The following is a 13,685-nucleotide window of genomic DNA, read 5'->3' on the forward strand; positions in this document are numbered from 1 at the left end:
TACGACCTTTTTTTTCAGAGACACTGCTGATGGTACCTTTTTGGTATGAGATGCTTCAACCAAAATGCATGAGGACTACACACACTAAGGTAAGATCATTACGCCAGGTCTGTAATACTTCACAGTAAAATGCAATACTGCATTTCCCTAGGAAATAGTATTTGAAGTATGCCTAACTTTTCAACAAACTTTATTTGCAGGAAAGGAGGAAACAACAAATTCATCAAAATATTTCACCGAGATGGGAAATACGGCTTTTCTGACCTGTTAACTTTCAGCTCTGTGGTTGAGCTAATAAACCACTACTGGAATGAATCTCTAGCCCAGTGTAATCCTAAACTGGATGTAAAATTACTGTATCCAGTATCTAAATACCAGCAGGTAATTTGTTCTGTTTTCTTTGTGTTACATTTAAATACAGATACATTTCTGCAGACTGTGGAGTCATTTGTCATGAAGAACTTCAGCTCTGTTAATATCTGAAAAAATAAAGTGGGTATAAAAATTGATGGGTTTGTTTAAAACCAACTCCACAATTTGCATATAAGTAATTAAAACTTTAAATGCTGCAGAAACATTATTAAGAAATAAACTTATGTTAATAAATATCCCACTCAATTATGAAATATATAATTTTCAGTATAAAGCTGAACACTTACATTGCAAAATGGCTTTTTGTCATTAATTTTATTTCTAATTTGCATATTATGCATATAGTATGTCATATCTCCATATTGATAAAAGAGAAGTCACATTTACCATGTAACTATCTAATAATTTTTAAGCAATTTTATCCTGAAAATCTGTGCAACATAATTGTTTCTTTATAGAATATATTTCTTTCTGCTCATCATCCTAGGATCAAGTTGTAAAAGAGGATAGCATTGAAGCAGTGGGAAAGAAATTACATTAATATAATACCCAGTTTCAAGAAAAAAGCCAAGAATATGACAGACTCTATGAAGACTACACAAGAACATCTCAGGTGAGCCTGATTTCAAACCAAAGGGGGAGTTGCAGACTTCTGTAGATTTAGAAGAATATTACTGTAAATTCATACTGCCATCTTCTTCCATCCTTCTCCCTTCCACCACCACTACTATTGCCCAAAAGAGGAAGCATTTCTGATGTGGTCACTCAGTACAGAATTGCTTACTCATGTTTTAATAGTCATCACCTAACCCTGTGCTCAAGCCTGACACCTGCATCCAAAGCAAGCACAGAACTCTCTTGATTTACCAACACTTCTGCATACTGACTTCATCAAGTTGAGTTAAGGTTTTCAAGACACATCTACAGGGAAGCATTGTATTTTATTACTAGTTTTTTAAGGATCTGGTTTCACCTATGCAGGGTAGAATGATGACATGTAGATACAGTGTAGGAATGAAAAGCTGCCTCTATCCTTCTTACATCTTAATAAACTATTAGACAAATCTTGAAGTGCCAGTGAATTTGTGCTGTTTTACAGCCCCAGAATCAAGACCTCTTCTTAAAATGTTCAGGAAATACTCCTCAAAATAATTGAAAAAGGTGGAGGAGTGCAGGCAACTTGAACTTAAAATACTCAGCTATCAACTAGCTATGTAGTGGCAGGAGGACAGACTAGATGACCTTTTGAGACCTGTCCAGCCCAATATCTTATACCTTTATTTCAGAAAGCCAGATGTACTTCTAAGGACATTAGTTGGTACAAAGGGCAAAGTGCACTGTCATAAGGCTCTAATCATCACAAATAAAACTTATTTATACAAAACAAAGATTGTAGCTACCTCTTTGTCTAGCAGTTTTTCTTTCTTGAAAAACCTCATTATGGAAAGCCTCATCATGGTAGCCTTTTGTACAGGCCTCTTTTCTCTGTTTTGTACGGCTCTGCAGAGAGAATGTGTTCTGGTAAAGGGATATTGAAGTCATTCTGTTACAACATACCAAAGTGTTTCTGCGATACAAGCAAATAAATCATAACAACTGTCATAACAATTATTTTTATTTTCAGGAGATTCAAATGAAAAGAACAGCTATTGAAGCATTTAATGAAACAATAAAAATATTTGAAGAGCAGTGCCAGACACAAGAAAGATACAGTAAGGAATACATTGAAAAATTTAAATGGGAAGGAAATGAAAAAGAAATACAAAGGTCAGTGTTTATATTTCAAATTGTATGATTTTGAAGAAATAATGCCAAATATAGATCTGCCTAAAACTAAAGCAAGTTGGCGAGTCTAAAGTTGTTCAGTTGTAAGCACAGCAAGCTTCAAATGGGGTAGATGTGAACTTGCAAAACGTGTACCTATATCTAGATAAATAATCTGTTTTCTTAAATAGCTACATAAGAAAATAGCAGATAAAAGTAATTAATAAGACTTGATCAGAGTATAACCTAACACATTATTCCTTTCAGAATTATGCAAAACTGTGAAAAACTGAAGTCTCGAATAAGTGAAATTGTGGACAGCAGGTGTAGATTAGAAGAGGATTTAAAGAAGCAAGCAGCTGAATATAGAGAGATAGACAAGCGTATGAACAGCATTAAGCCAGACCTCATACAGTTGAGGAAGACAAGAGATCAGTACTTGATGTGAGTATCATTATTAATTAGCAAAACCTTTTTTTAAAAGTTGTTTTTTTTTTTTTTAATATGCATCCAACTTCTGTGACTAACAATTAATTTTATTTGCAATTATTGTCCAGGTGGCTGACTCAAAAAGGTGTACGGCAAAAGAAACTGAATGAATGGCTTAGAAATGAAAATACAGTAGAGTGAGTATTAAAATATTTAAATATTACTGGTATTCCAAGTCATCTTACACAAAAGTGAGATAAAGCATATTTAATTCCAGGACAACACAGAGGAAATCTCAAGCCTAGCTCTCCAGTAACGATGTGCACTGTTAACACATGGCAGGCTCTGTAATGCAAGTATTGGAAAAGACTCTGTCTTACCCACTACTCTATCGTTATTCAGGGAAGTGCATAATCAAGTTACTATAGCAAAGGACTGGAATTTAACCTGTCACTATTCTTAACAGCAAAATGAAGATCATAAGGTGTTAGTGTCTTGTAGAAATGTCATATGGATAGATAAATTGTTCAGAAGGTCTGTAAGGCATGGGTAGGCTGTTTCCAAATTTCAAGCGTTGGTACCATGGTGCTATAGTGGTACCTACATCAATATATTGCACTGCTATTGGAGATGATAAAATTGTGTATGCTAAAGAATGTTCCTTCTCTGGTTGTGTGGTCTGGTTAATTTTTCTGGGAAACGACAAGATAGTATTCTGTCATTTCAGCAATTCAGTTTAGTACAGGTTCTGACTGTGGCTTGACTACTGAATATGTTTCACTTCAGTCCTGGGAAAAAAGCAAAAAGCACCCAGGTGGTACAAATGTAGGCCAAATTTAAATGAAAGCAAGCCACAAAATAATATCAAAAATGTAGTAACAGTGAAGAATGAACAAGTAGAAAAACAAAGTTGTCTAAGTAATATTCATATCAACCTTTTCTGATGTTGTAGTTTCCTGTGCATTGCTTTTACACTGCCTGGCCAAACATGTGGCAAAAGCAGCACGCTGACAATAACTGTTTTGTGGATTTACATTCTATCTTTGTCGACATTGGTGGTCTATTTTAATTTGGCTTGATTTACTGAGTGTCCTGCTGTTATCCTGGGAATTGTGCATCTCTGCTGCAGCTGCATTGGTAGAGGCAGGGGATAAAAATGGCATACACATTTTAAAGCCATGTTGTTCACTCAGTCTTAGCGCAGCTCAAAGATGTTATGATGGAGAATACGTAGACACTCGTTTCCACTGGTACTCCCATCAGTTAAATGGTAGACAAAGAACAATGCCAGGTTATTGTTTTAACGTAGCATCAAAATAGTAAGTGAAACTGTTTAAAGAAAATCTTCCTTTTCTCTCACTCTGTGACTCTCCTTGCCACCAAGTCTGGTAAGTGCTCAGGTTTCTGCTGAAAAAATAAAATTTCAGAATATGACTTTTTTCTAAAGTTGTAAAGCAAAAAAATCACTATAATGAACAGCAGTAAAAACTGGAATCCCTTTCTCTAGGTGATGGTTGAAAATAGAGCCACTGCTGAATGCATTTGAATATCTTGCAGGACAAAGGAGTATGATGGGATAAGTGTGGGGGACTATGGTGGGTCCGTGGATTCCCCGACGGAGGGCATGGGAACAGAAATTAGCCTTGAAGATATGAAGGCCTACCCGTGAGAAAGATGGGAGTAAAGGAGTATCCGGAGATGTTAAGGATGTACCCGTGAGAGAGAAGGGAGTAGAAGAGTAACATTGATGATAGCAAAAATAGCCAATGAGATGTTACTGCTGTAACTTGTAACCAATAGTGAAGAGACACGTGAATTGGTAAAACTGTATAAAAATGCACTTGTGGCAATAAATGGCATCTTTCATCCTGGAAGAACTTGGTCTATGTCATTTGTCCGTCTCAACCACGACATATGGTGACCCCGACGTGATCCTGTATGAAGAAGGATCTCGCATGAAGAAGAGACAGTGGTGAAGAAGTGGCAACAGCCGAAGACAAGCTGTGGAGACGGAGCCCGGTACAGCTGATAGAGCAGCAGGGGGGAGCTGCCGAAGATCCGGATCCTTGAAAAGACACCACGCCAATAGTTGGTGAGCTACCGGGAACAGGGGGGGTGGAACTTATCTAAAGAAGAGGGTATTATATTATCTACATGGAAGTTGCTTCTTGAAGAAGCAGGGTATTAGCCTTCTGGAACTGACTTTCCGAAGGACTATGTTACTATGGGGCAAAGCACTAGTGAAAGATCCAAAGAAACAACTGAACGGTTAACAACATGGCACTTGTTGCTAGAGACTTTGAGAGGATTAAAAGAGCAACAGGAACATGCAGAGACAGCGGAGGAGGGTGGCTTCTCTGGGCTAGATTTGAAAAAAAAAAAAAAAAAAAAAGGCACTGTTCCAAACCCCAAACCCTCCTGTTACTAATGATTCTCCAGCACCATTCCAGTCCGCGTTATCTGATGACTTGGATGAGGATGAGGGTCTGCAGCATTTGTTTGAAAAGTTAAAAGGAAAAGGAGTATGTGTACGTGTTGCCTCAAGATCAGATAAAAACCATGAAAGACTCAAGCAAAATTTGACCTATGCAATGTAACAACTATAGATCATTTCAGACGGAACGATGGGGATTCGTTGAAAGGGGCAGGTATCCCCCAACTCTTGGAACAGACACTAATTGGCACACCACAATTACAGGCACAATAAGTTTCTGAAATCCTGAGGCAGTCAACGGACCTTGCATATTAAGCTACAATAAAGGTGCCTGAAACCGACAAAGCAGCCAAATCATTTGCAACTATTAATCAGGGTCCCAATGAGAATTACATGCAATTTATTGACCATCTTCAAGAAGCCATCAATAAGCAGGTTAAAAACTTAGAAGCTAAGGAAGCACTAGTGTCGTGGTTGAGACGGACAAACGACATAGAACAAGTTCTTCCAGGATGAAAGATGCCATTTATTGCCACAAGTGCATTTTTATACAGTTTTACCAATTCATGTGTCTCTTCACTATTGGTTACAAGTTACAGCACTAACATCTCATTGGTTAATTTTTCTATCATCCATGTTATTCTTCTATCCCCTTCTCTCTCACGGGTACATCTCCATACCTCCGGATACTCCTTTACTCCCATCCTTCTCAAGGGTAAATCTTAATATCTTCAAGGCTGATCTCTACTCCCATATTTTCTGTCAAGGATTCCACAGACCCGCTGCAGTTTCCCACACACTGGTGTTGAAATTAGCAGTAGAGAATGCTAATATTTGCTATCAACATGTTATCTGCGAGTTTTACAGTACATATTATATGTTTCTGTGTGTTGCCTCTCTGAAAATCAAGCAGCTTGTCAGGAACGTGAGCTAATTGTTTTACTGGTTGTTGTTATAATTGTTTCTTTGTGGTATAATCACGCCGTAAAACCTTCTCCCCACTTTTCCCACTTGCGCTGCAAGCAGCCCTGTGCTAACCCCCCTCCCTCCCTCTTCTCATGGTTTTTACTTACGAGATGGGGTCGGAAACTACTGTTTTTAGACATGTTCCTAAGAAATCGGTATTGGGAGGTGTTTTAAAACATAGGAAAGCACTTGGAAATATGAGGAAGGAAGATCTTGTGAAATATTATGATCAGTGGTGGCTGCTGTGTCAGTTAGATGAATGGGAAAATTGACCGGAGGATAGAACCTTGAAGTATAATACTTTGTTGCAATTAATGTTGTTTTTAAGGTGAGAAGAGCAGGACAAAATAAATCCCTGCAAGAGATCATTAGGTCATTACAGACAGTTTTACAGCTGGAACGGTTTGAACTTCAACAAGCTGAGAGAGAGAGTTAACTGATAACACACAGGTCACAGTAAACTTGCTGAAGTCTGCAAGATGCTTTCCTCATTAACCTGTTTTCTTTGTGGGTATCTGTTTAAGCATGTTGCAGTTTTATTAGGTCTTTGTTGTGTGGTACGGTGAGTTCACAGACTGTTAAATCATGAGAATCCATGGACTCAAAATGTGCGTTTTGTGATAATACAGAAGATCATGAGTAATTTAGTTCTTTACTGCGTGAACGTGATGGTAAAATTTTGTGTGTGGTAGCTGTTATTTTTCTTTCTAGCATGCTAGCTTTATTCTGGCATTCAGACTTGCGCAACTCTGTGATAGGCTGTGTCTCATCTTGGTGCACTAAACTTGGCTCTTTTGTATGCACAGTAGGTAAAGAATCCTGTTTTTGGGATAACAGTTGTAGCACACCAGATGAGACACTAATCAAAGCCTTTCCCAGTCCAGCTTGCTGCGGCGGCAGGGGGGCAGGTGCCGATTGGGCTCCAGCGCGCACTGACCTGTTTTGTCAGGGAGACCCAGCAGTGCTTCCACCTGGCTGAGCAGTAAGCAGTTCAAAGGTGCAATGCTAAAATCGAGATATTGTCTTGAATTAGTGTAACTGTGATCTATCTGCATATTTGAACTTGGTATTTGGTTTTCATATCTGAGCTCAGTATTTTAATTTGCATATATATATATATATATATATATATATATATATATATATATATATATTTGGTACCAAAAGAATTTTGTTTGGGTCATAATTACAAAATGGGAACCAGTTCCACTGCTAAAATACCACCTTAGGATGCATCCTTACACGTTAGAGTAACTTTTGGGGAAATATTCTGAAAAAAGAAAACTTGAAACGATACTGTACTCAAATGTGGCTTAAATGTGGAATTCTGGGGTTTAGTGCGGTATTGCAATTAATGTTGTTCTGCAGAACTTTGGAAAAAATTGGGTGAAGTATAGTACTGTAAGTTAATTTGCTAATTTTGAGACCAGAAAAGAATTTAAATTGTTAGATTCTGATTTGCATTGAAAAGAAAAAAAACAAAACAAACCAAACAAACAAACAAGCAAAAACTAAAAAAGTTGTTTAAAGTGATTCCACGTGTACTAGATGCCCCTCCAGGTGAAAGCAAACTGCAGCCTGCAGTCTGCTGCTAAAGGAATAGAGAAAAACACATTAGCAATGTCAATTGTAGCATACCACTTAGCTGCCTTTGACTCCAGTTCAAATTGCAGTTCTAGCATGTCAGGCACAGCAGCACTCAGTGGTGGTGTAACTTCGTTCAGGCCACAATAGTCTACAGTTAGTCTCCACTCGTCACTAGACTTACGCACTGGCCAAATTGGGCTGTTAAAAGGTGAGCGAGTCTTACTGATCACACCCTGGCTTTCCAGTTGATGGATCAGCTTCTGGATAGGAATCAAAGAGTCTCGATTGGTGCGGTATTGCCGGCGATGAACCTTCGTAGTAGCAACTGGCACCTGCTGATCTTCAACCATCAGCAGTCCTACAACAGAAGGGTCATCTGAGAGACCAGGCAAATCAGACAGCTGTTCAATATTCTCAGTGTCCACAGCTGCTATGCCATATGCCCACCAATACCTTTTTGGGTCCTTAAAATACCCTCTCCTGAGGTAGTCTATGCCAAGGATGCACAGAGCATCTGGGCCAGTCAGAATGGGATGCTTTTGCCAGTTTTTCCCAGTTAGGCTAATTTCAGCCTCTACTACAGTCAGTTCCTGGGATCCCCCAGTCCCTTCAGAAATATTGATGGATCGTTTTCCTTGATAGTTTGAGGGGATTATTGTGCACTGAGCACCAGTATCTACCAAAGCCTTGTACTCCTGGGGGTGTGTTGTACCAGGCCATCGTATCTGCACAGTCCAGTAAACTCTGTTGTCCCTTTCCTCTGCCTGGCTGGAGGCAGGGCCCCTCTAATTTGTATTATGCACAGTCTCTGGGTATGAAGTAGAGGTTTCTTCAAGAGAATCAGAATATTTTCTACCCCTTCTGGAAACTGGAGCAGCCATTTTCTTACAAGTTTTTCCTTTTAATTCATGTACTCGTTCCTGAAGTTCCGAGGTAGGTCTTCCATGCCACCTACTCATGTTTTCTCCTTGGTCACATAGGAAAACCCACAGTGTGCCTCTCTTTCTGTACTTCTTCTGTCCTTTCTCTTGAGATTTGGAACGCCTTCTCCTAACAGCTGAAACATAGTTTCGTATAGGTCATGAATGGGTGTTGTGATTTCTAGCAACAGCTTTTCAAACCGGTCATCAGATTTTTCACAGTTTCTCCACAGTCGAGACACAAGCCTGTAGAGAGGTAGCAAGGCTGTCCTCAAAGTCTCAAAGCTGCTTAATCACTTCAGCAATGTTTTGTTGAGCTGCAGCTGTCCAGGTCATTGATGCCAATTACACAGCATATGCTGGTGGTGCGCTTTGTGCAAACCCGCTCCACATAGAATCCTTTGTACATGATCTATCTGGATCTGTGCCCTTCTGACTGCCTCAAAATAGATGATCTCCTACACAGCTAATTCTCTCAGGCACTGGATACCTCTCCCCATAGTATTCCATTTCCCTGGATTACAAATAACCTCCCCTTCATGGCTGTCAGGAGTCAATTCCAGAGGGTGGAGGGGTCATTCTCTCTTGAAATTGCCCTATCAAGGGTGGCATCCCTTGACAAAGATCCCAGTTGCTTGGCTTCCCCACCTTCTAGTTCCAGACCATCAGCTCTGTTATCCCAGCATCAGAGCAGCCAGGTTACACCATTCTCGCCTTCATGACGTCTGAAGTCTTTTCGCATATCTCTCAGCTCACTTGTAGAAAAGGATCGAGTGGTCACTTCCTCTCTTCCTTGTGTTGATGAGGATGCCTCTTGTGTTGATGATGCCCCTTGGCCATAATCTGCAGCATGAGCAGTCCTTCTTGTGACTCTCTTACAAGCGGCAACTGATACTGACATGCATTCAACATCTCTTGATTTATTTCCAGAGTCTAAATGACTGCCACCAGCATTGGTATAATTACAGTGGCTGTTGTGGTTGCAGCAGCAACAGTGCACAGTGTGGGGGGGTACAGTAGCTGCCTTGTCAGTCTTTGAGGCTGGAGAAGCAACAGTGTCTGCAGTCGGGGAGGTAGCAGCCTTTACTGCTTCGCTCTGTGTAGGAGCTGGAGCTGCTTTGTCAGTTGCTGAGGCTGTCGGGGGAGTAGCAGGTACTGTAGCCATAGCCTTAGCTGCCTTGTTCTGTGTAGGAGCTGGAGCTGCCTTGGTTGCATCTAGCGGCTGTATCTGCTGTGCCTGTTGCCTAGCCTTGAGGAGACACAACATAAGTCTCATGTTGAGTATTAATAAGAATCATGGCTGAAAACATTGTGGCGAAACTAGTTCAGCCAGGAGAAGACACATTCAGAGCAGGGGGAACTGTGATCTACATATCAATGACGAGCTAACAAGCCACAGATCAGGCCGGCTGAGGGACCGGAGATGGAGGACGTGCTGGAGGGCACATAGCCCCATCTCATGATATGCCCAGCTCGGCAAACAAAGGGGAAAAGTTGAGACCCCCTTTAACATGGCCCGGGGCTTGTCGAAACTTGTTCATCTTTTGCAATCACCACTTCCCCCTGATTTCTGCATGACACAAAAGGGGCAAGGTGGAGACCCTCAACGTGGCCCTGGACTTGTCCAGACTTGTCCCTCTTTCGCAATCACCGCTTTCCCCCCCCCCCCCCCAGACTTTCCTCTACTCTGGGAGCTATAAAAAGCTCACCTAAAACAGCACGGTTTAGGGAATACCAGTCTCACCGAAGGGAATATCAGCCTACCGCCCTCACCAAGAGAATACCAGCACCCTGAGGACCCTCACTCTCAACCAGACATCGGAGAATGCTGCGCTCCTGACTCCAGCATCCTTGCCGTGGAACACCGAGGCCACACATCGTCGTACAAGTCCTGTCATCCACACTGTGGGACCTTAAGAGACTGGATCCCTCACTCCTTTCTTCCTTTCTCTCTGCTCTTTTCTTCTCTCCTTTTTTCTATACCCCCATTTCTTTGTCTGTCCTTCCATATATATATATTACTCTCTTTCTCTCTCCCCTATACCTTCGTCTTCCTTCCCTCTCAACCACTCTCTTTCCTTTTTGAACATATAAGGATAACACCATCACAAGGATGGAGCCAGGCTCTTCTCTGCCTGGACGCCTTCCTGTGTAACGTCATCTAAGTGTTCCTGCTCCGGCAGGGGGATTGGACTAGATGATCTTTTGAGGTCCCTTCCAATCCCTAACATTCTGTGTGTGATTCTGTATCTCAACCCTATGAGTTGGCACCGTACCAAGAAAATTGAATCTGCATCATAGCAGTAAGAACACCAAAATCTCCAAATTTTACCCCTTTTTAGTGCGAGGGCGAAAAATCATGGACTCCACACAATCCAATTTGAATTCAAGCAAAGCCATTTATTACAGAAACAAGCCTCCTTATATATGCAGTTATTTCCTGATCACGCGTCCACGCTCCAAGCATGCATTAGCTGATTGGATATTGTCTATGTTCACGAGCTGTCCATGCGCCCGAATCTCACTGCTAATAGGTCAGTTGATTTACGTCGTGTTGTTGTCTTATAATCGCTGAACTGTTTTGCTTCTACAGCAGGTACTATTTTCAGCTTTCTGAGATGGCCTTGAAATTCCTTTGGGCCTGGCTAGTTCACCAATAAATCTCCATCTAATAGAAACCCATCCACATACCAACCTCAAGAAAATCCCTCAAATCTCCCACAATTCCCCCTTTTTGTTTTTGAACCAGCCAGGCCTTGTTTACAACGTGCTGAACCATCTTTGAAATACACTGCAGCATAGAACATATGCTTAACAACAATGATTACAGTTACATATAATGTAGCTAAGCCTTACATAATACAATCAAACAACTACCCACCTATTCCCAAGCTTTTAAGCCATTTGTGAAAGCTTAATTCTACTATGACAATCTTATTAAGGTGCTGTTTTAGTTTGTCTAAAGTACTATGAATAGATCCAGAATGATTAAACAAGTTAATACAACATCTTTCTCTTAAATTCTTCACAACCATGTCCTTACGCTAACAACAAAAATCTATGGCAACACAATTTTGAAGTGTAGCATGCCTAATTGAATTTGTATCTACTAAAAGCCCACCAGTGCTAAAGAAATAGCGTTAATCTATTTTACTAACCAGCATCCTAATTTGTTAAGCGTAGTCAAAGCCTGTGCTGCTGCAACTCCAGGTGCAAAAATAGAAGACACTATAGTTTCACTCTTTCCCCAAAATTGTATATTATCCTTACAGTCTTTGTTATAGGCATGGATGTTTTTCTTCTTCCTTTTTTTTTTTTTTTTTTTTTTTAATGCATTAAAATGATTGATGTATTTGAAGTCAATAAGGTCAATATCCCTAAAGAACATAGTCCTCTTTTTATGTAGGAAGAAATTCCTTGCCAAGCTCTATCTCCACAAATTAGAAAAATTCCTGGAGATAATTTCAAAGGAATGTTGGTAGCTCTAGATACATTTTGACTGGTATAATTACACCAAAAACTCTGATTACGATATACAGATGACAGAGTGTTTACCACTTGCACGAAAGAGATGTTTTTTCCTAAATAATTGAAATATAGACAGAAATCCATTTTTACTGATCCTAGTAACTCAATTTCTTGGGGTTCCAGACCTCCTTGTGGTAGGTCTATAACCCAGCTGTCCCAAATATCTGTCATATTTTAACCAGCAAGCAATTGTTTTTTGTTTTCAGGTATTGGCCAGGTATCTAATGGAACACCAACCAAACATGTTGAATTAAAAAAAAAAAAAAAAAAAAAATTTGCTTGGAGATTCAGTAGCTAAACAGATTGAGTCTTGACCTGTCATGTTGGCTAAAGCTATCCAAATATTAGTCTTTGGTTGAGAAGGAAGCCAAAAAGCATTGCTTATGTTTAACACTATTAGAGTAATGCCTACTACACATTGCAAAATCCATAACATTATTGAACTCTGTATGAATGATCAAAGCAGTTATATTATTGCAACAGGTTAGAACTGGTTAGTCTTTATTTTCCTCCCTCTATATTATTGTTTAACTACATGTTAGGTATCTAATCAGTTTCACCACTAGATGATGCTGCTTCTGCTTCCCACGTCTCGTTCCTGTTTCTAACTTCTGTACTTTGAGCAGTGTTTTCCAGCCAGGGTTTGATCCACTTTGCCAGAACCCAGCGTGATCCTGATCCTGTAACAACACAGGCATGTCCTCTTCCCCATGTTACCAAGTTCCATGGACCTTCCCATTGTCCTGTAACTCCATTTTTTACCCAAACTTTCGCTTTTCCCTTTTTGACTTGTTCTAAACTGTGGATGGGTTTCTGTTAGATGGAGATTTGTTAACGAACTAGCCAGGCCCAAAGGAATTTCAAGGCCACTTCAGAAAGCTGAAAACAGGACCTGCCGTGGGAGAGAGGCATTTCTACAATAACAAGGCCTCAACATGACGTAAGTCAACGGACCTATCAGCAGTGAGACCCCAGCGAGTGGACAGCTCATGATGATCTCTTGCTTATAGCAGAGTCACAACAAGAAAATGAAGCGGCTGCTGAGTCATTGCAGTCACAGTTGCAGAACCGAGGCTGGACAATCAATCCAAAGAAAATACAAGACCCTAGTACCACTGTACAGTTCTTGGGGGTCATCTGGCATGGACAAATTAAGGAAATACCAAATAAAGTGCAGCAGACAGTTCAGCAATTTCCTGTACCAACCACGGTAAAGCAGTTACAGACCTTTTTGGGACTTCTGGGGTACTGGAGGACTTTTATCCCGCATTTGGCAATTTTAATGAGGCCTCTGCAGAAACTAACTAGAAAGAAAGCTATCTGGCAGTGGACCAAAGAACAACAAGAAGCTTTTGATGCCTGTAAATGTGCTGTGGATGGGTTTCTGTTAGATGGAGATTTGCTGTTGAACCAGCCAGGCCCAAAGGAATTTCAAGGCCAACTTAGAAAGCTGAAAACAGGACCTGCCGTGGGAGAGAGGCATTTCTACAATAACAAGGCCTCAACATGACGTAAGTCAACGGACCTAACAGCAGTGAGACTCCAGCGAGTGGACAGCTCGTGAACATAGATGTTATCAAATTAGTGAATGCATGCTTGGAGTGTGGGCGCGTGATCAGAGAATAGTTGCATATATAAGGAGGCTTGTTTCTGTAATAAATGGCTTTGCATGATTCACATTGAAT

General features: G+C 40.5%; 1 pseudogene; it reads left to right on the top strand.

Moving 5' to 3' along the window:
- Positions 1–13,685, top strand: part of LOC135577012 (phosphatidylinositol 3-kinase regulatory subunit alpha-like) — an 80,038-nt pseudogene that overhangs the window by 9,531 nt on the left and 56,822 nt on the right.

Source organism: Columba livia, chromosome W (genome assembly GCF_036013475.1).
Source record: "Columba livia isolate bColLiv1 breed racing homer chromosome W, bColLiv1.pat.W.v2, whole genome shotgun sequence".
NCBI lineage: Eukaryota > Metazoa > Chordata > Aves > Columbiformes > Columbidae > Columba > Columba livia.